Genomic DNA, 21,367 nt, shown 5'->3' on the forward strand with positions numbered 1-21,367 from the left:
TTTGAACGCTTACAAGAGGCTGTTGAATGTTCTTCTTTCAAGTTTTAATACTTCATTAGGTTATTTCAATTAAACTTCCAGTCTATTACAAATTAAATTTTAATAGTCTGGGTTAATATGAATGGAGAAGAGAGGTAAATCAGGGTAAAAGAAAATATTTCTTCCACAAAAAAATTTTTAATGAGAAGAGGAGAATCTTTATTATAAATATTCAATTATTATCAGCTTCTGAATAAGCTTGAATACATGCAAAGGCTCAATGATTAAAAAATAATAATCAGTCCTTTCTGTTCAATTTGCTGTGAAACTAAAACTGCTCTAAAAATAGTCTATCTAAAATTCTAAAGAAAAAAAAAACAACACTAAAATTGGACGTACTCATGTACCTGTCTATCCCCATGCTGAACACCATGGCTCACTTGTTTCAGTGGCGGAGGGAACTGGGTGAGGGTCACCGAGGGGTGCTCAGCCAGACAATGAGTTCAAACCCTGGTTTGCCACCTTTAGCTCCGTGACACAGGCAGGTTATTTCCTTTCTGTGACTTACTTTCCCCATTTGTTAAATGGAACATATTAGTTACCTATTATTGCATAACATATTGCCCTCAAACTTAATGGTTTCAAGAAATGAACACATTTTTTCTCCCAGTTTCTTTGAACCAAGAATCCAAAGAGAACTGAGTGTGGTGGTTCTGGCTTGGGTTTTATTATGAAGTTGCAGCAAAGTAGGAGGCCACTGGGGTTCAGTCATTTAAAGCTTGCCTGGGGCTAGGGTTTCCAATCTAGCTCACTCACGCGGGGGCTTTTGGCTGCCAGGAGGGCTCCGTTCCTGCCCACCTGGGCTTCTTCATTGGCTGCTTGAGTCTCCTCACAAGCTGGTGATAGTTTAGCAGGAATCCCCTGGCCCTTCATCTTTCCTTTTAATAATTTTCCTCCACTGACCCCTGCTTATTGACATAAATCCCCAGGTGTCTGTACCTTATGCAGAGTTAAGCCCCATCTCTTTCCCCTGTTGCAATAGCCTGACCCTATCATGATAAAGTCTTCCGTACTGTTTTAACAAATGTCAGAAGAATCTTTTAACACCCTCTATGGCAGTCCTTGGCTGTTTTTGTTTTTTTGTTTTCAATACATGGCTTTTGGTGCATCTTTAAAATATCACAAATAAGTCTGAGGAATCATCTGACATCCTACCGTTTCTGTAGCTGGACAACTTCGATCTTAGTCATCAGCCTGCTGAACGGTTCCTTTTTAAGAAACATTGATACCATCCCCAAAATTTCCAATACTGTTTATTCAACTGTTGTGACTTGCTGAATCAAAGCAGCTGAATGTGCTACAAGTTCAACGTCTTTTGCCTCAAGAATTAACTCATTTTTCTGGGCTTGAGATACTGAACCAGTAATACCTGGCCTCATCTGAATCTTGTGGATGTCCTTTTTGCAAGAAATTTCAGATTTCAATCAGAAAACCATTCTCCTGAATAAGGACGTCGATGGGGAAGTGAGCGTACACAGACCTCATTTTGTGATGGATGCCCAGGGGAGCATCCTTGACCATATTCTATATGTGACTCCACACAGCAGGAATGGTAGCCAGTTCTTCACAATTTCACACCATTTGTCAGTCTGGAGCCTCTTCTTTTTCTTTCCAAGGAGACTGAGTGCCACATCAGCGGGATTGCAGTCTCTCTGCAGGGCTCCTCTGGGGCCCTTGATAATAGCTGTGTGCCCCTTTGCTTTCCAGCAGTCTGATGGCTGGGAGAGGTCTCTGTTCACGCAATCCATGCGCAGAGAGACCAGGTGTGTCCAGAGGGCAGAGTCCTCTGTAAAGGTCCAGCTCACGTCTACAGGTTCAGAAGCCCATTTGTGCCACACTGTCTCTTCGTTCTGTTGCTGGGTCAGGTCCGTCTATATTCTTCAGTGTTTTCACATGTGAGCCTGACATCAGCCCCTCCATGATTCACATACGAAGGGCATAGGTCAAGCTTTCAGGTTTTTTTCAAGCTTCCCATCATTTGGCTTGATGTGGGAAGGAAACAGTTCCTTCCCTTCATTCACTGGAGGAGGGGACACATAGCCTTTTGCACCCTGAAGCTGGGTAGTTTGGCTAATTGAGGCAAAACAGGCCTGGAAGTCACTCCTTTTGCAAGTTTGGCATAAATTAACACTTAACTAAGGGTATTTAGCACCCACTGTTCCAAGTCTCTGCCAAAACTGAGCCAAAGGGACATTAAAATGGACCCTGATGGGAAAGCCATTCACTGAAAACACGTCTACAGTACTTCTTTCAAAGAAAGTGCCTTTAGAGCCCAAGTATTTTGGGTGACCCCTGCTAAAACGTCTCCCGGTACAGGAAATCTGTGGTCACCTACCGCAAAGGTATGTTTGTGATTGTTATGCAACAAGACATTGGAATGACTCAGATTCTTCGTTGCCCAGCATAAATCTCACATTTTCAAATATGTCTGCAGTTAATTGAAAACAGTAGAATTAGTTCTAAATGCATTATACTTAGTGTAAATGCTTTAATAATCCTTGATTGGTGGCTTAATGTATCACCACTGACAATCTTTATATTCATCTTGGGTTGCCCACTAAGTGATAATAATACTACATTATTGCAGTTACCACGCCTGCCCCTTACAGTGGTTTCTCTCTATTGAAATAAATCTGACTTTACTTAAAGAGGTAAGAAATTTCTCCTCTTCTACACTTTGGGTTAATATCTTCTGAAAAATAAAAGATTTGGTAGTAATATATAGTATATTATGTAATATATATACAATATGTAATATGGTATAATAATATATAGGTAGTAATATATACTAATGTATGGATCGTATATATATAAATAGATTACAGGGTAATAAATACCAATGACATCTAATAGTGCTACTGCTTCAGGGGAAGGTATTTGTAGTTTTGTAGCTCCAAAAGCTAAAGTAATAAAGCTCTAATATAGAAATTCAGTCAGTGCACCAGGACATACAGTATTTTTCCTTTTTTATGATTTGTCAGGCCTTCCTAATGCTTCAGAATCACAAATGTGAGTAGAAATTGCCTTTTCTGTAAGTGCTCACCTTACTATGGATTCCTAGCTTTTGAATTTAGTGAGCTAACTGTGTACTCTGTCTTGCTAAAGACAAGGGATTCTTTAAAAAATGGATTCTACTGGGTTTGCAGTCTCACTGGGAGCGGAAGCACAGAGGGGAGCTTAAGACGATGGGCTGAGCGGGCTGGGCTGTAGGCAGCCTGGCTGTCTGCCCGTCATGGAGCAGAGGTCCAATACATTCTTTCATTGTTGGGGTAATAGGACAGTGTTACTCCCTACTACAGGACATACCTCTTAAGTTTCCATAGGGGCAAATACACTGACTCCTTATAATAATGCATATTGGGTAGATTTTTTTTGCCATAAACCAATAGGGTTACCTTACATAATGAAAGACTCCTCAGCAGTCAGAGGGGTCCTGGCTCCTAAAAGTAGACAGGGTAAGCACTTCTTTAAATTTTCTACAAATAGGAATCTCTACTCTGAAATAGAGAATAATGTTAAGCTGAACCTGATGTACCAGGGACTCCTATCATTCAGGAACAATATTTTGGTGAAGTACTATCTTGCTGGTAACCAAGCAGATAACCACATACCTTCTGCCAGGTCTTAAAAATCCTCAGTACTTCTCAATATGGGTAAATGTAGTAACCACATTGTTTTGCATGTGAAACCTTCATAATAGTGTATATCAATAATACCTTAATAAAAAAAGAAAATCCTCAGCACCTATTGTTCTGGGAGGTAGGCATCATTCCTTTAACTTCAGCATGTTCCCAGCTCGCAGAATCTAGCTTCTGATCACAACAGCACAGGTATTTTCCTTAATCATTATGCTCTGTAAAGCAGGTATTTGTTACTTCCCAAAAGACAAACCAGTCACCCCTGTATCTTGAAGCGGACCTTTAAAAGGGTTTTGGAAGCCCATTTATTACCAGGCAATTCTAAGATAGATGGAGAAAGGAATGGAATGTTCCTATTTATTCATCAAGTTATTTCTTGAATCCCTATTGTGTGAAAAATCTTTGCTCAAGACATGAGGACACATAATACAAATATGAATAAGACATCTGCATTCAGAGGAAGAGAGAGAAAAATTGTTGTAATTCCAGGTAGAGCGTGAAGTGTGCTCTAAAAGAGGTGGGACTCCTAAATGGGATGACATCCCTTCTGATGGGGAGGATTGAACCTCAGCTGATGGTAAGATTTTCAATATACAGAAATAATCAGACGGTGGGAGTGAGATGGAAGAACAGTCTAGGCAGAGAAAAGTATGAATTAAGGCTCAGGGCTGGGCCTGTCTGGATATGCAGTTACCCAACTTGCCTAGCGAAGTGTAATATAAGGAAGTAGTGGACTGTGAGGATGCTGAAGTAGGTTGGATTCAACTCTGAGAGAGCTTTGAATGCCATGTAACCGAGTCATTATTTTACACTTTAGGTGGAAGGCAGGGTGAACACAGAACTTACTATCTGAATTGGAACAATTTTGAAAAGAAAGGTGGCACTGTTACCACTTGTGCTGATAACCTGGTACTGTCTTCAGTAAACTTGGAGCTATGGTCACACTAGTGTTTGGGAAACTCTGCAAAGAGAAGCTTTGATTGAGAGGGGACCTCAGTGACTTCATTTCAGAGAACAGGCACCCGGCATGGCGGTGGGGGCAGGTAGGCCTAGGAGTACGGTATTTGTTTCATATAGCTGCCATCACAAAGTACCCCAAAGTGGGTGCTTAACACAATAGAAATATATCCTTCCATGGTCTGGAGGCTAGAAGTACAAAATCAAGGGGTTGGCGGGGCTACACTCCCTGCAAAGGTCCTTGGGGTGGGTCCTTCTGGCCTTCCTCCTGGCTTCCAGTGTTGGCAGGAGTCCTTGGTGGTCCTTGGCTTGTGGACGCATTGCCACAAACGCTGCCTTCTAGGCGGTTCTCCCGGGACTTTGCGTGGCCTTCCCCTGCATGTCTGCCTCTGTGTCTCTTCTCCTCTTAAAAGATACCAGTCATATTGGATTAAGGTCCTAGGAAGATCTCCTACCAACTTAATCACATCTGCAAAGACCTCATGTCCAAACAAAGTCATGTTCTGAGTTTCTGGGATGGATGTGAATCTTTTAGAGACACGCTTCAACCCACTACAAGTACCAAACAGGAACTCTGAATGCATGGAGGATAGCTTGGCAGGAGGCCGCAGAAAGGCAGTGGGGGGAGAAAGGGAAGTGGAGCATGTGGACATTTTGCTTACTTGAGCAGCCTTCCTGCAGGGCCCAGAGGGGAGAAGGCTGCCCACCATAGGCCATCCTGCTTCCACCCAAATTTCCCAAACCTGGACTCCTCTCTTTTCTCCTTCTGGACGAAGGGAAGATGTTTCATATTAGATATCGAACCAGACTTCATACTGGGAGATGGTAGTTCAAGTCATGACTCAGCTACTTTCACGTTTGCCTCATTGCACAAGTTCTATGATTTCTCCTCTGTAAAACAGGGATGTGAAGGAGGATCAGTAAAGGTCCTCTGGCTCTGTAAGCTTTGGGTTTAGGAGGAAAAGGCAGAACTGTGCTCCCCTGCCCCTGTTAAGAGGATAGACTCTCAGTAAGACCCTTGCCATCACCGTTTTTAAACAAGTATGTCTACCAGATAGCGTTTGTGCTCTCAAACAACAGAAACTGGTTATTTTGAGCACAAAGGGGGCTTATTAGAAGGCAACCAGTGGCTGACACCAGGAACAGTCTGGCCCAGGTACCCCACTAGGTGGATTTAATCCCCTTCCTCTCCCATGGGCTCTGTATGTTTGCATCTCTTGGTCAAGGGTCAGAGTCCTGGGCGAGTCTAGTTCGCAGTCTCAGCCATGGGCATGTATCTCAGCTGTGTTGGGTGTTAAGCAGAGCAGGGATAAGATTTCCCCCAAAGGGAGATTGAGTTGCCAACAGAAGGAAGAGTTGGATGGTGGACAGCCAAGAAGAGAGCACATGCTTATAGCCAAAAAGTATTTGGAATTCAGCCAAGCATGGAGGTTTTAATAATATATTTAGCTACTACTATCTCTAAAGTTGTTGCTGTATTATATTGTTATCACTATTATTTTAACTTAGTGGTTAAGTACTCATGTTCTGGACCAGGCACTTTTGTGCATTATTTCATGCAACCTTCACAACTATTTGATAAAGGTAATAATAAAACCCACTCCGTCACCCCTATGTCCCTCTACAAAAGTGGAAATGAGCTTACCACTGAGAAACTTGGTTAAGGTCACACAGCTATATGAATTGTCAGAACCGAGATGCCAGCCCTGCCAGACTCAGCTGCCAGGGGTCTTTTTGGTGTCCCCTGCAAGGGGTCAGCTCAGCCCATTGCTAGCTTAGTGCCCACCAGTCCTGCTGCACAGCCTCATGCTTGCAGACAGCAGCTCCATACTCCCATCTATTCTGCACCTTCTGAAGGGGTGGAAAATGAGAGGGTGGGGTTGAAAAGTTTGCTTCTTTTCTAATTAATTACCACTTGTTATTGTCACTAACCTCTTGTCCATTCTATTTGAGTCAACATTCACTGTGATATTTGAGTTGCATTTAAATCAGGGTAACAATAAGGGAGGGGTTTATGAATAAACCCAAGTAAGTACCGAAGATGACAATGGTTTGGTGACTTACACAACAAATGACATCAACCTTATGCTATTCAGTCATAAAAAACGATGGAATCACCTGACAATCCAATTTCTAAAGTACTAGTGGAGATTTTGTTTTAGTGGTGAATATTATATAACAGACATTTCTAGGAATTAAGATCAATGCCTTTAACTTATTTAACTAACATTATTGAGGTGTAATCCAGATATAAATTCACACTTGAGCAACTTCAAGACCTTTTTCTCCGGAGCTGTTTCCTTTTTTTAAGGTCGTGACTGTTCAAGAAACACCATTTTTAAAGTCAGTTATAATTCTTGTCAGATTTTAATGATACTTATCTTTAATTACTTTTCGTCAAAAGAGAAGTTCTCCTGTCGACTCAGAGACAAAAACCAGATTTGCTCTCACCGCCCTGCCTTAGTGGCACATTCAGCCCGTTTCCAAAGCACCGAGTCAAGTCATCACCTCGCAACCTCACGCCACATCCCCTTGCAATTCAGCGGCGCAGCGAACTGTCACCTGAAGAAAAGGACGCTAAAAAGCCGATGTCAATGGAAAAATGGGTGGCTTGAAACAAGGAGCAAGTTTTCTTTTAAGAAACACACTTTACGCCCCAGCTGAGGAAGGCGCCCCTGGAGGCCCGCGGGGCCGGGCCGGGCGGCGCGCAGGTGCGCCCCTCGCCGTGCGGGGCCCCCGCGCCGCGGCCCGGGAGGCGTCCTCTCGGCCGCCGCGGCCCCGGCCGCCCGCGCGGGCGCAGGGGAGGGCCGGCCTGGCGGGCGGGGGGCGCGGCGGGACCCCACCCCCGGCGCCCCCCGGACCCCGCCGCCCCCGCCGAGCAGGGGGCGCGGGGCCCCGGCTCCTCCGCGGCGCCGCCGCGCGCCCCTCCTGCAGGAGGGGGAGGAGGAAGGCGGCGGGGGAGGAGCTGCGGGAGAGGAGGGCCGAGCGCGCCAGTCGCGCCGGCGCTGGGCGAGGAAGCGGAGCGGGCCGCCGCCGGGTGAGCGTCCGCGGGGCCGGGGCGGAGGCTGGGGCCGGGCTCCGCCGGCCGCGCCCGCTGCCCCCGCCGCGCCGGCCGCGGGGGCCCCCCTTCTCCGCGGGCGGCGGGGCCGGGGCCGGGGCCGCTCGGCGCCGCGGCCGCCCAGGGTCCCGGGCGCGAGGCCCCGGCGGGTCCGCGGGCGAGGGGCCGGCCGGCGGGGTGCGGCGCGGCTCCCGGGGCCGAGCGGGGCGGGCGGGGAGGCCGGGGCCTGCTTCCGCGCGCGCCGGCCCGACCCCCGGCCTCCCCGTCCGCGGCGCGCCGGCCGGGCCTCCGCCTTTGTTGCCCGCAGCCCGCCCGGGAGAGGCCGGGGCCCGCGAGGCCTGGGCGGCGGCGCGGGGCCTGCGCGCCCCTGCCCCCCGCCGGCCGGTCCCGGGGCGCGCGTCCCGCGGGGGGCGGCGTGGGTCCGGGCCGCGCCGCCGCCCGCGCCCCCGGGGGGTCCCCGCGGCAGCGCGTGGAGGGGCTGCTGGACGCCCAGGCTCCCGCCGGAGGTGGGGCTTGTGGATTCACGCCGCCCCGGAGCCGGGACGGGCCTTTCTGCCAGTTCGCCGAAGGAGTTGGCAACTTCAGGGACACCGTTGGGGCTCGTCATGTAGCAAAACTACTGACATTTCTCAGGGGCAGGTCCTGGCACACAACTTGGAATGTGTTCCTAAGCTGTGCGCCAGTGGAGCATGTAGTCGGCGTGTGGAATTTGGGGTCCCCGTCCCCCCAGGTGGGCATATGTGCTGGGAATCCGGCTCCGGGTAGTGCAGGGTGCAGGGTTGAATTGTGCTCGACAAAGTCCCTTGACCGCCTACCCTGTGGGGCCCAGTCCTGTGCGTGAGGACGGACAGCATCGTGCTCAGGACAGTGATGAGAACGCGACTCACGTTTCCCGGATACCCTTTTAATCCTTGGAATAAAGATACATTTGTAATAAACAAAAGTAAGCTGCCACCTACTTCAGGATAAAACATCTGAGGTGTTCTGAACCATAGCAGGCAAAAATGTATCTTGACTTTTTTTGTTAACCCAACAAAAACGACAACATGAAGTCCATTTAGCTTACTTGAATGAATAAATTTTAAATTAAATAGTTAGTGCTGTGGATGGTCAGTGCTACTTAAAAACATAAATGGCGTTTTTACCAAGTTTCACAGATAAACCCAAAACTCCAGGGGTACGTTCCCTGGGGCTCTCTTGCTCTTTTCTCTGTTTTCTCTCTCTGTTTTGTACCCCCTGGGTTTTCTGTTTCTCCTCCCTGCTGCATCGCCTGCTGTGCTTATGGCAGGTTTCACAATCTACCCCTGCTTTAAACAAAGTACGTGGTCCGGCTCTTTGGTTCCAGCACCCTTCCTGATGTTTTTTTGTTGCCTCTGGGGGAGCTGGCTCACTGACCATGGGCTTGATAAGTAGTCTAAGGAGAACTTAATTGAGTTTGGCAAGTGCTTTCCACTATTTGGTCTGGCTAAGCATCAGCTGCCTTGTTACACACCTGCTTTATCCTAGTTAGGACTGCCTTCAGGATCTCTTTTGAAACACTCAACTCCTTTCCCTCTTTATTATGATCTTTAAATTCCTTCTGAGTTGGTGAGAAGCACCTGCCCTTTTCCTGGGGGAGGGGGGTTGCGCAGGCAGGCCTTAAACATGGCCTTCACAGGACCCAGGGCACACCTGGTGACACCGGCTTGTCACCTGGCACCCTCCCATGGCAGCACCTTGCAAGGGGTGGTGCAGAAGGGGCTGGGTGCCATTGATCGTGGCTGTGCCAAGACCTGGGGAGGCTCTGCTGTACTGACGGGATTCCTACTCTTTTGCTGTCCCTAGTGTTCCTGTTAATGGCCCTCATTTTAGGGAACAAGGAGCAAGTAGCTTCTGAAGACTGTCTTGTAACTTCACTCCTTAGAGAAAACTGGTAGTTTCTCCATTGTGGTCAGTTTTCAGGAAACTTTTTTGTCGTTAATAGTACGTGTCTTTTACTTTGCTCACATAAGTAATTGTATGATCTTACTTAAAGTGATAATACTCTGAAAAAAAAGGAAATGTTATCTCCATTTCCAAACTTGTGGTAACTAGTGTTACTAAAATTTTAAAAATATTCAGTCCTGGTAGGTGGGTTGATACACAAATATGTGTATGTTGAAGGTCAAATACCCCATACTATTTATACTCTAGTATAACAAATAGATATCTGTGCATCTTTTAATATTCAATAAGACCAGGTAGGTAAACGACCTAGAGCTAAGATGACCTTTGGCTGTTTCGTTCCTTGCATCGTTCATGGGAAGTGAAGATTGTTTCAGTTCTCTGTCCTCATCCCTAACTCTTCCTATTTTTGAAATGGCATGTAAGTGGTGCCTGGGTACTTTTGTAAAATTACTCCTTTTATAAGGAAGAAATTTATAATACCAGTGTGCATCGTAAGGAGAAACTTTCTCGGATGACTACATTGATGGAAAGAGTTGTCCCCGTGGGAAAGGAGAAACAGCAGTGGAACATGTTTTAAGTTGTATTGAAAGTGAACTTGTCATTACTGTTCTATGGCTAATTTATTACGCTCTGTGTCATGTGATCTTTATGGGTTTAGCTAACAAGTAGTGAAGGCTTTAGGACTGAGGGCACATTTTCCTTTAAACGGACTTCAGGGTCTTTGATGGTGCCTACAAACGTTAAATTTCACTTAGCTGGGACAGTTGTTTTTAAGTGGCTCTTGGTCTTGCAGATGTTTCAAGAATACACAAAGTCATTTAAGATTTCAGTTCTCATTGCACACAGGACATCTCAGAGGTGTCGATCTTCAGGAAAGAGTGCTAGCTTTGTGACCTTGAACGCATTTTATATCCCCTCTGAGGAGTCTTACTCCTCATATGGGGCTAAAGTGAGAAGAATAATCCATCTGACAGACCTGTTGTGAGTATGTATTTTGTTTAAAGTAAAATCCAAACTCTTTACTATTGGCTGTGAGATTTCTGCCGGGTTCTTCAGCTTGTCTTGGACAACCTTCTCTGCTTTGCCGAAGTTAGCTTGCAGCCTTTCTTTTCCTCAGCCTTCCTAGTTGCCTCTGGCTTCCTCACCTTTGACACGGTAGTTCTCTGCCCAGAATGTTCTTCAGTGGCTCCCCCTATGGTTGGTTCACTTTCAGATCTTAATGCACACGTTAATGGGTCTTGCAGTCAGTTGGTGGGAGATCTAGAGCAAGAAAGGCACTACCTTTGGCCTCTGCAGAGCCCCGTGTCCTTTCATACTGTTTATTACCATTTTATCACTCTTAACAGCCATCACACTGACATCTTTTCTTAAAATTATTAAAAGGGCATCACACTTGGAGACTATGTTTGGGGAGCAGATTTTTGAGTAGCAAGGAAGAAAGAAAGAAAGAAGAAAAGGCTAATTATTGCTGAAGACCTGGGAGACAATTATCTGAGCATCAGGGAACCCAGAAGGTGTCACCGCCACAGAGAAGCCTTCCCTGACTGCTCCTCCTCGTAGCTCCTTCAGTAATACCAACTTAATGACTTTCTGTGTTTCCATCGTAAAGTTTATTACTGTCTGTAACTTCTGTTTACTCATTTCTGGTCTGTTCCTCCATTCAGGTTCCATGTAGGCAGGGTGTGGTCTGTGGTCTTTCTCCTGTGTCTCCCTAACACTTCCCATGGGGCTTGGCCACTCAGCAGGGACATAGTGTATGGAATGTGCTTGCAGTTTTTATTGTCATCTACACATTAGAAACAAAAGTGTTCTGTGTAAATTTTAGAAATCTGTTGTGTTTTTGTGTTGCTTATTCCTGTGTGAGTGGATCCGCTTAGCTGAAAAAACTGGAGCACTAATAAGGTGGAAGTCCTTGTAGCTGCATGTCCCAGGTAGCGCCATATAGAGAGAAGTGGCTCCACCTGTGGAGCCAAAGCATGTGCCCGAGTTCACTCACACACCCAGCTGGCTGAACAGGAAGATGCCCAGGCCTTTCTCAACCTTTGAAGTATCTGTAGAGTGTGGCGAGTAACCACTCCAAAGCACATTTCCCCTGGTGTTAGCTTATATGGCTTAGTAAGGTTAGACCTCAGGTACCTGGGACCTTCTGGCTTCCTCAGTTATATGACGGAGAACTAAACAGGAGGGAAATCTCTGTTTGGAATGATTCAAACCAAAGGCATAGATGTCCTGCAGCTGATGAAATCAGTCTTTCGTAAGTGTGTGGATTAGGTTTGAATTTCAGCACGGTGATCTTATAGGGTGGCTTTTAAAAATAAACTCCCAGTCTTACTTGCCTTATCTGGGAAGTAATAATAGTGCCTTTCTCAGCAGTGGTGTAAAAATTAAATGAGATAATGCATGTAAATGTGTGGATCAGTGCTTGGAATTTAACAAGTGCTAATAGTAATAGTTTAAAATTAACTGTGATTAGTTAAAAGGGGTATTCTCGTTAATCAGCAACATGTGTAAGACTTGGTTTTTCTTATTTAGGAAGCTGTGTGGGGAAAGGGTGTGAGAGTGAAGGGACAAGGAAAATGGAAATAGAGGAAGGAGAATGGGAGTCTTCAGGAATCCTAATGCTGCCAGCTTCTAGAATTGTGAGGATCACAAATGGTCACAGTGTGAGCAGTGATTGAATCTTTTGGGCCTGGGTCTTGCAGTCAGTTGGTGGGAGAGCTAGAGCAGGAAAAGCACTACCTTTGGCCTCTGCAGAGCCCCATGTCCTTTCATACTGTTTAATACCGTTTTATCACTCTTAACAGCCATCACACTGACGTCTTTTTTTAAAATTATTAAAAGGGCATCACACTTGGAGACAATGTTTGGGGAGCGGTGGCTATCCCACTGTCCCCAGCAGCAGATTTTCAAGTAGCAAGGAAGAAAGAAAGAAGAAAAAGCTAAATATCGCTGAAGGCCTAGGAGACAATTATCTGAGCCTCAGGAAACCCAGAAGGTGTCAGTCATTATGTCATCCTGAAATTTTCCAGCAGGTAAATTTGATGATCGAAAGAGGCATCTGTTTGTATACAGCACTTCAGTGACAGTATGAGATTATATTTAATATACACACTGTGTTTGAAGTTTCTGTTTTAAGAAGGCAGAGGATTATGTGCTATTAGATAAGATTTCCATCAGAAACAGTTCCAAGAGTTTAATGTTATTCTTATAACTATTTAGAAAAGGTGTGTTCATCATATATTCTCAATAGCTATTATTAGTGCTGGTATGGTTGTACTTCCAGTGGTAAGCATTATTCTGGCTAGCCAGTAATAACACACTGGATGGTGGAAGCAATAGGGTTCATACACTTCTAAAGTGAGATGAATTCTCACTGGTAGATTCATTGCTTTGTGTAATTTTTCCTTTTGTGAATTTTGTTTTTAAGTTTATAATCATGAAGGTATTTATTGTTAAAGCTTAATTTTGGATTTAAAGGAAATAATCATCCTTCTGATGATACTCATTTTTGTCTGTTGACACTGCTTGTAAAGTAAAAAAATATATATATTCTCAGGGAGTAACATTATTACCAAATATCACAGACTGTCACAATAGGTAAGCATGTATCAAACATAGAATTATATTAGGATTTTAGTAGTTTTGTACATTTGCAGAATTACTGCATTAAACAATTAGAAAGAACCTTCTGATTATTGACCACCTTTATCTCTGCACAGGTGATGGGGACATTGAGACTGAGGGGTCACGTTATGTGCCCAAAGTCACGGGCCACCTTACTAGCGGATTGCAGGGTGGAGTCTGATGTGTGCAACTCTTCTTGCCGTTGATGCTTTCTTTCGTTGTTTCATTTAACTCCTGAGAGCTGAGGAATTTGGACTTGTGTCTGCACGGAGGATGTCACAGTTGGGACATCCTCTGGGAGGGAGCCTGTATTTGACTGAGAATTGCTCTGGGCAGTGGGGACAGTATCTCACGTAGGCTGAGCAGCAGGAGCCTTACCATCAACCTGGAGAATCTTTTCTCCTCCTTCCTAAGTGGGGTTACCTGTTTGCTATTTCGTAGTTTACTTCCTTTATTTGATGGAGCTCATCCTCCTAGTACCTTTCCTGAGGAAGCTGATGGGGGAGTTGGGGTTTTTTTTAGACCTTGCGTATAAGAAAATGTCTGTTCTAAATATTTGATTTATAGTCTGGTTGTGCATTGAATTCTAGACTAACATTTTAGTCAGTATAGAACAGATTATGCTGCAGCGACAGTTTAACTCTGGTATCTGTGTGTAAATAAAGGTTTATTTCTTGCTTTCACTAAGTCTGCTCTGGGTCTGGGGCTCCCCTGGCATCTTCCTTTGGATCCGGTCTGCCCTCACCTGCAATTCCCCATCCTATCATCCCAAGGCTCCGGTTGTCACAGTATATGCAGAAAGCTCATGGTCGCACACTGGCACTTAAATATTTGGCCCAACAGCGACATGAGTCACTTTTGCTCACAGTCTGTTTGCCAGACCAGTCATATGACCCCGCAAGGAAGATGCTGGGAAGTGTTGGCGAGCCCGAGAAGAGGTATGGCTGGTAAATAGGTGCCATATTGAAAGCAGCTTTTCTCTTGGAATTTTGAAGGCATTGTTCCCCCAACTTCCAGCTTCCAGTGTTACTACTAAGTCAGTTGCCGTCTGTTTCTAATCATTTATATGTAATTTTTTTCTCTTTCTGGAAGCTTTTTAGTACCTTTGTAGTATCTCCTGAATTCTAGAATTTCACTGTGGCGTGCCTGATCATTGTTGTTTTTTTTTTTTGGATGTACTGAGCATTTTATGGATCCTTTTAAATCTGTGAAATTGTATTCTTTGGTTCTGGGAAAACTTTTTAAAATTCTTTGAAAATTTCTTCCCTTGCATTTTCTTTCCTTTCCTGACTGAAGCTCTTTCTTTCATTGGCCTTACTTTCTCAGATGGACCGATACACTAAAATTCTTCACTTTTCTCTCAGTATTTTAAAGTCAGGTTTTCTTGTTATTGTTGTTTTTGCTTCTTTTTTTGTGAGATTTCCCAAGTTTTTCTCCTGTTGATTTAAAATTTTGGCTATAGATTTGTTTTCTAACTGTTCTCTCCCCTCCCTTCTGAACAGATCTCATCTGACTCGTCGCAGATTTGTGGTCTGTTTTCTTTGCTTGGTTTCCTGCCTCCCCTTCCGACAGGCTTAGGTTCCAGACTTCTCTGGTTTGTCTAAGCCAGTGAACGCTGCTGTCTTCTGCTTTCCAGTTTTCACTGGCCTTGCGTTTTTTGGGGGGGATAGGGAAGATAAAGAAGTATATGTTTCATCTGAAGCTCATCCAGAATTTTTTGTTCTTTTTAACAGTTTTTGTTTGTTTTGCTAGCATCCGTGCATATTAAAGCTTTTTACTTCAGGGAAAGCAAATCTAATTTTTCTTTCAATTAAGGCTTTCACTTGTTTTTACTTAGTGCTGTCATGAAGCCACATCTCTGTCACTGAGTTCTGTGTAAATTATGAAATGCCTACCGATCTATTGTGGATAACATGAATTATTTTACATTGCTCATTTTAAAGGCATTAAGAGATCCCACACTTGGTGATAGAGTAAGTGATTACTTTTGATGGTTCTCATTTTACAGTATGTGTGTACTGTGCCTCCTGATTCATGGTTTCGCTTTCTGTGGTTTCAGTTATCCGCAGTCAGCCACCATCTGGAAGCAGGTGATCCTCCCCCGACATAATAGTGGCCTAACTCAATCGCATAGCATAGTGCCTGTGTCTTTCACCTCACCTCATGTCATTACGTAGAAATTATATCATCTCATCATCACAAGCAGGGTGAGCATAGCACAATAAGTTATTTTGACAGAGGGAGAGGTGTAACTTTTATGACAGTATATTAATCTATTTTATTATTAAGTTTTTACTGTGCCTAATTTATAAAATAAGTTTTATCATTGGTACATATGTATAGGGAAAAAATATAGCATCTATAGGTTCAGTACTGTCTGAAGTTCTAGGCATCCACTGGGGGTCTTGAGCATATTCCTCAGAGGTAACTACTATAAACTTTTCCATTTTGCAAGATTATTATTTGCTTGATAGGACTATATTGTTAATTTTAATAATTATTGCTCTCAGGATTCCCTTTATCTCTAATGATCAACGAATGAGTTTTATGTTTCCCCTTAATATATATTTAATAAATATTTATGTGTATTACTTTTATATCTGAAATCTGCTGTTCTGAAACCCAGTTCTTAATTTGGGCATATTCTGGAAAATGAGGAAAAGATTGTTTTAACTGAAACCTGATATACTGAGGTGCAAACTGAATGATTTTCAAGTTGGAGCCTTTGTATTAAGATCTAAAGGCTGAGAGCAAAACAGTTGTTTCACCTTTCAGTTATTTTTATGTGCATGTTTGCTTTTAGAAACTAGAAATGTTTCCTTTAGTTCAATATTTTTAAGAGTTTTTATGTATAAACAGATTACTCTAAGTGTTGAAGAATGAAAAGTAATGAAGGAACTTCATCACTGTACTATTTGATATAGCACCGCTGCCCCCAAAAAACCAAAAAGAACAAACAGATCTTTGGACCCTACTTAATTGTCAGTAGTTTGTCAAAAATTCTCAAAGGATCTTACCTATTTGCTAGTTTAACCAGTGAGATCATACTTTGTCAAATGAAAGTGGAAGAGAAGAGATTGGTTAGGGGATTTGCTATGTTATCTGTAACACTGGTAAGTGCCTAGACAGGTATAAAAACATACACATTAAAAATTCACTATATACCTATGACAGTGATGTATTGGTATTTAAGTATGTATGACTTTTTAAATCCAACATGTTAAAACCTGAATTAAAAATTTGAGGAATAAGTTTATTTCTTTAATCAATTCTTGTAAGCCAGCTCCATTAACATTTTAAGTGATTGAATTTATGAACACTTGTTTTATATTCATTTTACTAGAAATCTATTGAACATAATTTAAAAGATGCTTAGCATGCTCACATTAAAAGTTGTGCTCTGCAGATTAAATTTCTAAATCTGCCTGTTTTTATGTTCATTGAATCAGATACTTTTGAGATAGACATACTTTAGAAATAACTTCTTCATTTTATATGGGAAAACCATGACTCAGGATTTAACTTGGTGTCATACAGCAAATGTAGTGCCACCTGATACTTGTGTGTCACTACCCTACAAAGTGGGACTAAATCACTTGAAAATCGCTTATAAATTCTTTATTTTATTTTATTTTATTTTACGCTTATAAATTCATTCTCAATTTATTAAATTTTGGATTGTATGGCAACTTGAAGTCTAAATTTTTCTTAACTTAGTTATCTTTTAACTTTCTTTGTCTCCCTTTTTACCCGGGCAAGTATTCATATTGCTGTTTAAACTAAAGCTTATTGCAGTGAGATCTAGAGGCCCTACAAGAAGTGAAAATGATTGTATTACATTTACTATTTTTTAGTTCTTTGTATGTAGTTGTCATGAGCTGTGACAGGTTGGAGATTTTACCACAGTTTCATGGTTGCCTCCAGAAGACACGAGACTCCTTGGTCAGAGATCATACAGATGAAGGACTTTATTGCTCAGGCAGCACCCAGAGTGTCAGCACCCTGAGCCCCAGCGCTGTGTCGAGAAGAGAATGTAGGGGCCAAAGGAAGGAAGCATGGGGATGAGGTAGGAGGCTGTTGCAGTAACAGTAATGCAGGCAAGACAGGGCAAGAGGCCAGGCCAGCGTGGTGGTAAAACGTGATGGGGTTCTGCATATATTTTGAAGTTGGGACTTCTTGACGTATTAGATGTGGGGTGTGAGAGCAAGAGAGGAGCCATGGAGGATTGCTAAGGCTTTGATCTGAGCAGCAGGAAGAATGGAGTAGCCATAAATGCAAGTGGGAAAAGTGCACGTAGAACAGGTCTGGGTGGGATGAGAAAGACCCAGTTCAGTCTGAACATGTGAAGTCTCAGGTACCAGTAAGACAGCGAGGCAGCCATGTCAAGAAGGGAATTGACTGTGGGTAGAGTAAATAAAGACACAGATTTGGGGGTGGGTGACACATCAGTTCTCTTTAAAGCATGAGAATGAGTGAGGTCCCTGAGGGGAGTGAGTGTAGGTGGGGAGTGACCGGAGGCTGAGTGCTGGGCCTCTGGCCTTGGGAGAGCGGAGGCAGACCCGTCTGGGAAGGAGTGATCGGCTGTGTCAGAAGCTGCCGTCCGAGCATCTAAGGTAAGAGCTGAGAATGGATGCTGGGTTTGCAGTGTGGACATTGGTGACCTTGACAAGAGCAGTTGCTGTGTAATGTGGTAGAGAAGGTCGCTGGTGTAGGTTTAAGAGAAAACAGGAGAAAAGGAGCCGTGGGTCTTGAGTATGCATGCTTCTCCCAACGTGTTTGCTGCTGAGGGGATTAAAAAGATGAAACCTCTAGCTGGTGGGGGAAGCAGAGTCCAGACAAGTTTGTTTATATCAATGAAAAGTGACATTTTTCGGAGTGATGTAGAGGTGGAAATCGTGGGAAGGTGAAGGAGATCAAGTACCCCGGTGGAGGGGCGCTTTAGAAAGGGCGCGGGCCTCTGTAGCCAATGGAAGTAGATCTGGAAAGCGAATAGAGGTGGTGTTGGGGTCTGAAGTTTCCTTCTGATGACCTGAATTTCCTCAGGAAAGTAGGAAGCTGAGCCGTCTGCTGAGATTAGAGATGGGGGAGGAGGCATTGTAAGTGTGAGGAAAGATGTGAATTGGGCCCAAGGCAAGCGAGAGTGAATGGACCAGGGAAACGCAGTTTGACCTCTAGGCAGCCGTCAGGCTCCATCTGAGGATCAGGGTCCTGGCTGAAAGCGAGGCCAGTCAGTGATCAGGTGGTCTCCAGCCACGTTCCCCTGCGAGGATGCAGGATGGCCTAGGAAGAACTGGATGCAAGAGAGTTTCAGAGAGTGAGGGAAGTGGCTATGCCAGGGAATGATTATGATTAATTGTGAAATAATTAGCTGAGGAAGGCGGGGAAGTGTCACTGCGAAGCTCGTGGGTTGTTACTCTCGCCATGTAGACTGTGGACACTGAAGGCCAGTTCCTCAGCTAATTATCCTGCAGTCCTGACTATGCAGACACTGATCAGAGTTTAATGTCAGGTTAGATTGGCAAAAATTTATTTTAGGTTGGGTGAGGAGAAGGAGGCTGCCTAGGTTCTAATCAAACAAAAATAATACAATGCTCTTACCTAATGATTTATTTTTTTGTTTGTGGTCCTGGTATAACTCAAAGCCAAGAAAGGGCATTGCGTTTTGCTTTGCCCTGATGGATGTACTCAGCCGTTCCCTTTAAAAAAGTAACTTAAGAACAAACAACTCACAGACCTTATTCTTATAAAAACATTCCATGTTCATCGTAGAATATTTTGAAAATAAAGTGTTGAAAATAATATTTACAAAGAATTCTGCAGTCCAGTTGACAGTCCTGCTGTATTTCTTCTGGTCTGGTTTTCCTCCCTATTCTTTCTACATAATTGAGACCACACTTTACATATGATTTTGTTTCCTGTGTTTTTGCACTTAACAAATGAACAGTATGAACTTTCCCCCCATGTTATTTATAACTCTATATAAGTATCAGTTTTAGTGGTTCCCTAAAGTCCCATTGTGTAGAATTTTGTTTACAGTTCTCATACAATTCTCTTGGAAATTAGAATGTTTCTGATTTTTAACATGTAAATTTATTTTTTACAACGTTTACGATATATGATAATGCAGGGGACGTTGTTATGCTTTGGTTTCATGTTATTTGAGGTTCATAAAAATATTATTGGGGCAAACACTGAATATTTTTAAGAGTTGTGTATAACCATATTTTTTACAACTGTATTAAGACATTTTCAAGTAACGAATGTCATCTTTTACAAAAGACTTTGCTGATCTGACTTACGAAAAATCATTGTTTTAATTTACGTTTGTTTCTTTGTTTAATGCAAAGTTCATATTAAGAATTCTAGAATAATCTTTTAATGCATATGGCATTTATTTTTTATCTCTTTCATAGCTTTTGATCTAGAATAGTGTCTCCTTCCTACCATTTTCTTTTTTTTTTTTTTTACCTTTTTAAATTAAAATACAGTTGATATACAATATTGTATTGGTTTCAGGGGTACAACACAGTGACTTCATGATGCTTATGAGGGTCAATACTGTTCTGTGAATGTGTTGAACTAAGTTGCTATCCATATGGAAAAATGCAAATTAATCCTGACCTCACATATAAGTCAATATTATATTAATGAAGGACATACATATGAAAGGCAAAATTTTAGTATGTTTGTAGGAAATACTGGAAGAATATATGATTTCAGTATCGGAAGGATTTCTTAAAACAATAGAAGGGGCAAACAGAAGACTGACAAAGTCAACTAAAATCAAATGAGAAACCTGTTCTTCAAGGTGCCCACAAAAAGCATAAGGAGTGAGGACGCAAGGACTCCGCAGCTGTAGAAGGAAAGCAGGTGGTCTGTGAGAACGGAGGGGTCCTCGGAGTCTGAAGTGTGTCTATCAAAAATCTTTTTGTTACATATTTAGCCATGAATTCTAATCATTTTTGTCATAATAAGGAAAAAGGAAACGTTGCTTAAAAGGCAACCCATTTTACGTTCCCACCGGCGATGTATAAGGGTTCCAGTTTTTCTGCATTCTTGGGATAACACCAGGCCTGTCATGTCATAGGCCTAATGACCAGCACCTTTTCATGTGCTTATTAGCCATCTGTGTGTCTTCTCTGGTAGAAGGTCTGTTCATGTCTTTTACCTATTTTCAAAATAGTTATTTGTTTTATTATTCAGCTGTAAGAGTTCTGTATGTGTTTGTTGTGGGTACAGATCCTTTATCAGATATGATATGCAAATGATTTCTCCTAGTCTATAGCTTGCTTTCTCTTAAATGATATGTTTGGACACATGAAAATTTGTAATTATAATAGAGGCCCAAAGTTCAGAGGTTTTCATGAAGTTTCTCAGTTGTGTGCTGTAGTTTGTCCCCAAAATGCTGAAATGGTTAAAGTGGTTTTGACAGGTGGGTCCGGCTCTATAGCTGCTTTTTGCAGAGAGGATTTATCAGCGTCCTGGTTTCCTTGTGCCAGAATCGAATGCCCCTTGATATATGCCTTTTTTATTCCCTTTTTCAGATGAGGAGACTGAGGCATGGTCATTAGGAAGTTGTGGCCGTGGCTTGAACTCAGGCAGTGTGGCTGCAGAGTCTGTGCTCTCTGAATCTCCAGGCTCGGCCTGCCCCGCCCCTGTCACGTTAACAGTCCCAAAACGGCAGCTTCCAGATCAGGCACCAAGGGGTCAGCACGTGGGTTGGTTACTCGGCAGCTTCCTTTGTGTCTTTGGGCAAATTGTTAAACTTTCTAAGGTTTAGTTTGCTCTATTGTAAAGTTGAACTAAAGATAGTACCTTCGAAATAGAATTCTGCCGAGGATTCAAGAAGATCAACGTACATTTTTTAGTACATGTAGCCTCCAAGTGGGTGGTGGTTGTGGTGGTATTGATAGAAATAGCATCTCAGCAGTAGTGACAGTAGCCCTGCTCTGCTGGGCGTCTCTCCTCTGAAGGGCTAGCGGCCTCCCCGTGTTTCTGTTACAGCTCTTCTCAAAGTCTCTTTCAAATGTTTCCTTACTTACATTCTGTATTAAACCATAATGTCCTTGGAGGGCAAGGATTTTATCTTTCTTCGCCGTGTTTTTACCATGGCTTTGCAGCTGCC

The 21,367-nt window shown here is 43.3% G+C and overlaps 1 protein-coding gene and 1 pseudogene across 3 annotated transcripts in view; one reads left to right on the plus strand and one right to left on the minus strand.

The window, feature by feature from the left end:
- Window positions 1-1,221: 1,221 nt before the first annotated feature.
- LOC130684211 (60S ribosomal protein L9-like) lies at window positions 1,222-1,787 on the minus strand (annotated as a pseudogene).
- A 5,742-nt stretch (window positions 1,788-7,529) lies between these two features.
- The window catches only part of SOCS6 (suppressor of cytokine signaling 6), a 45,580-nt gene continuing 31,742 nt past the window's right edge, over window positions 7,530-21,367 (plus strand). For 2 of the 3 annotated variants that reach the window (XM_057504268.1, XM_036876744.2), the window contains exon 1: window positions 7,530-7,671. The gene's annotated coding sequence lies outside the window, so the exon portion shown is untranslated. Of the gene's footprint in view, window positions 7,672-8,189; window positions 8,423-21,367 lie in introns of those variants that run through there. The other variant, XM_036876745.2, reaches the window with a different exon arrangement.

The sequence above is a fragment of the Manis pentadactyla genome, chromosome 6, assembly GCF_030020395.1.
Source record: "Manis pentadactyla isolate mManPen7 chromosome 6, mManPen7.hap1, whole genome shotgun sequence".
Lineage (NCBI taxonomy): Eukaryota > Metazoa > Chordata > Mammalia > Pholidota > Manidae > Manis > Manis pentadactyla.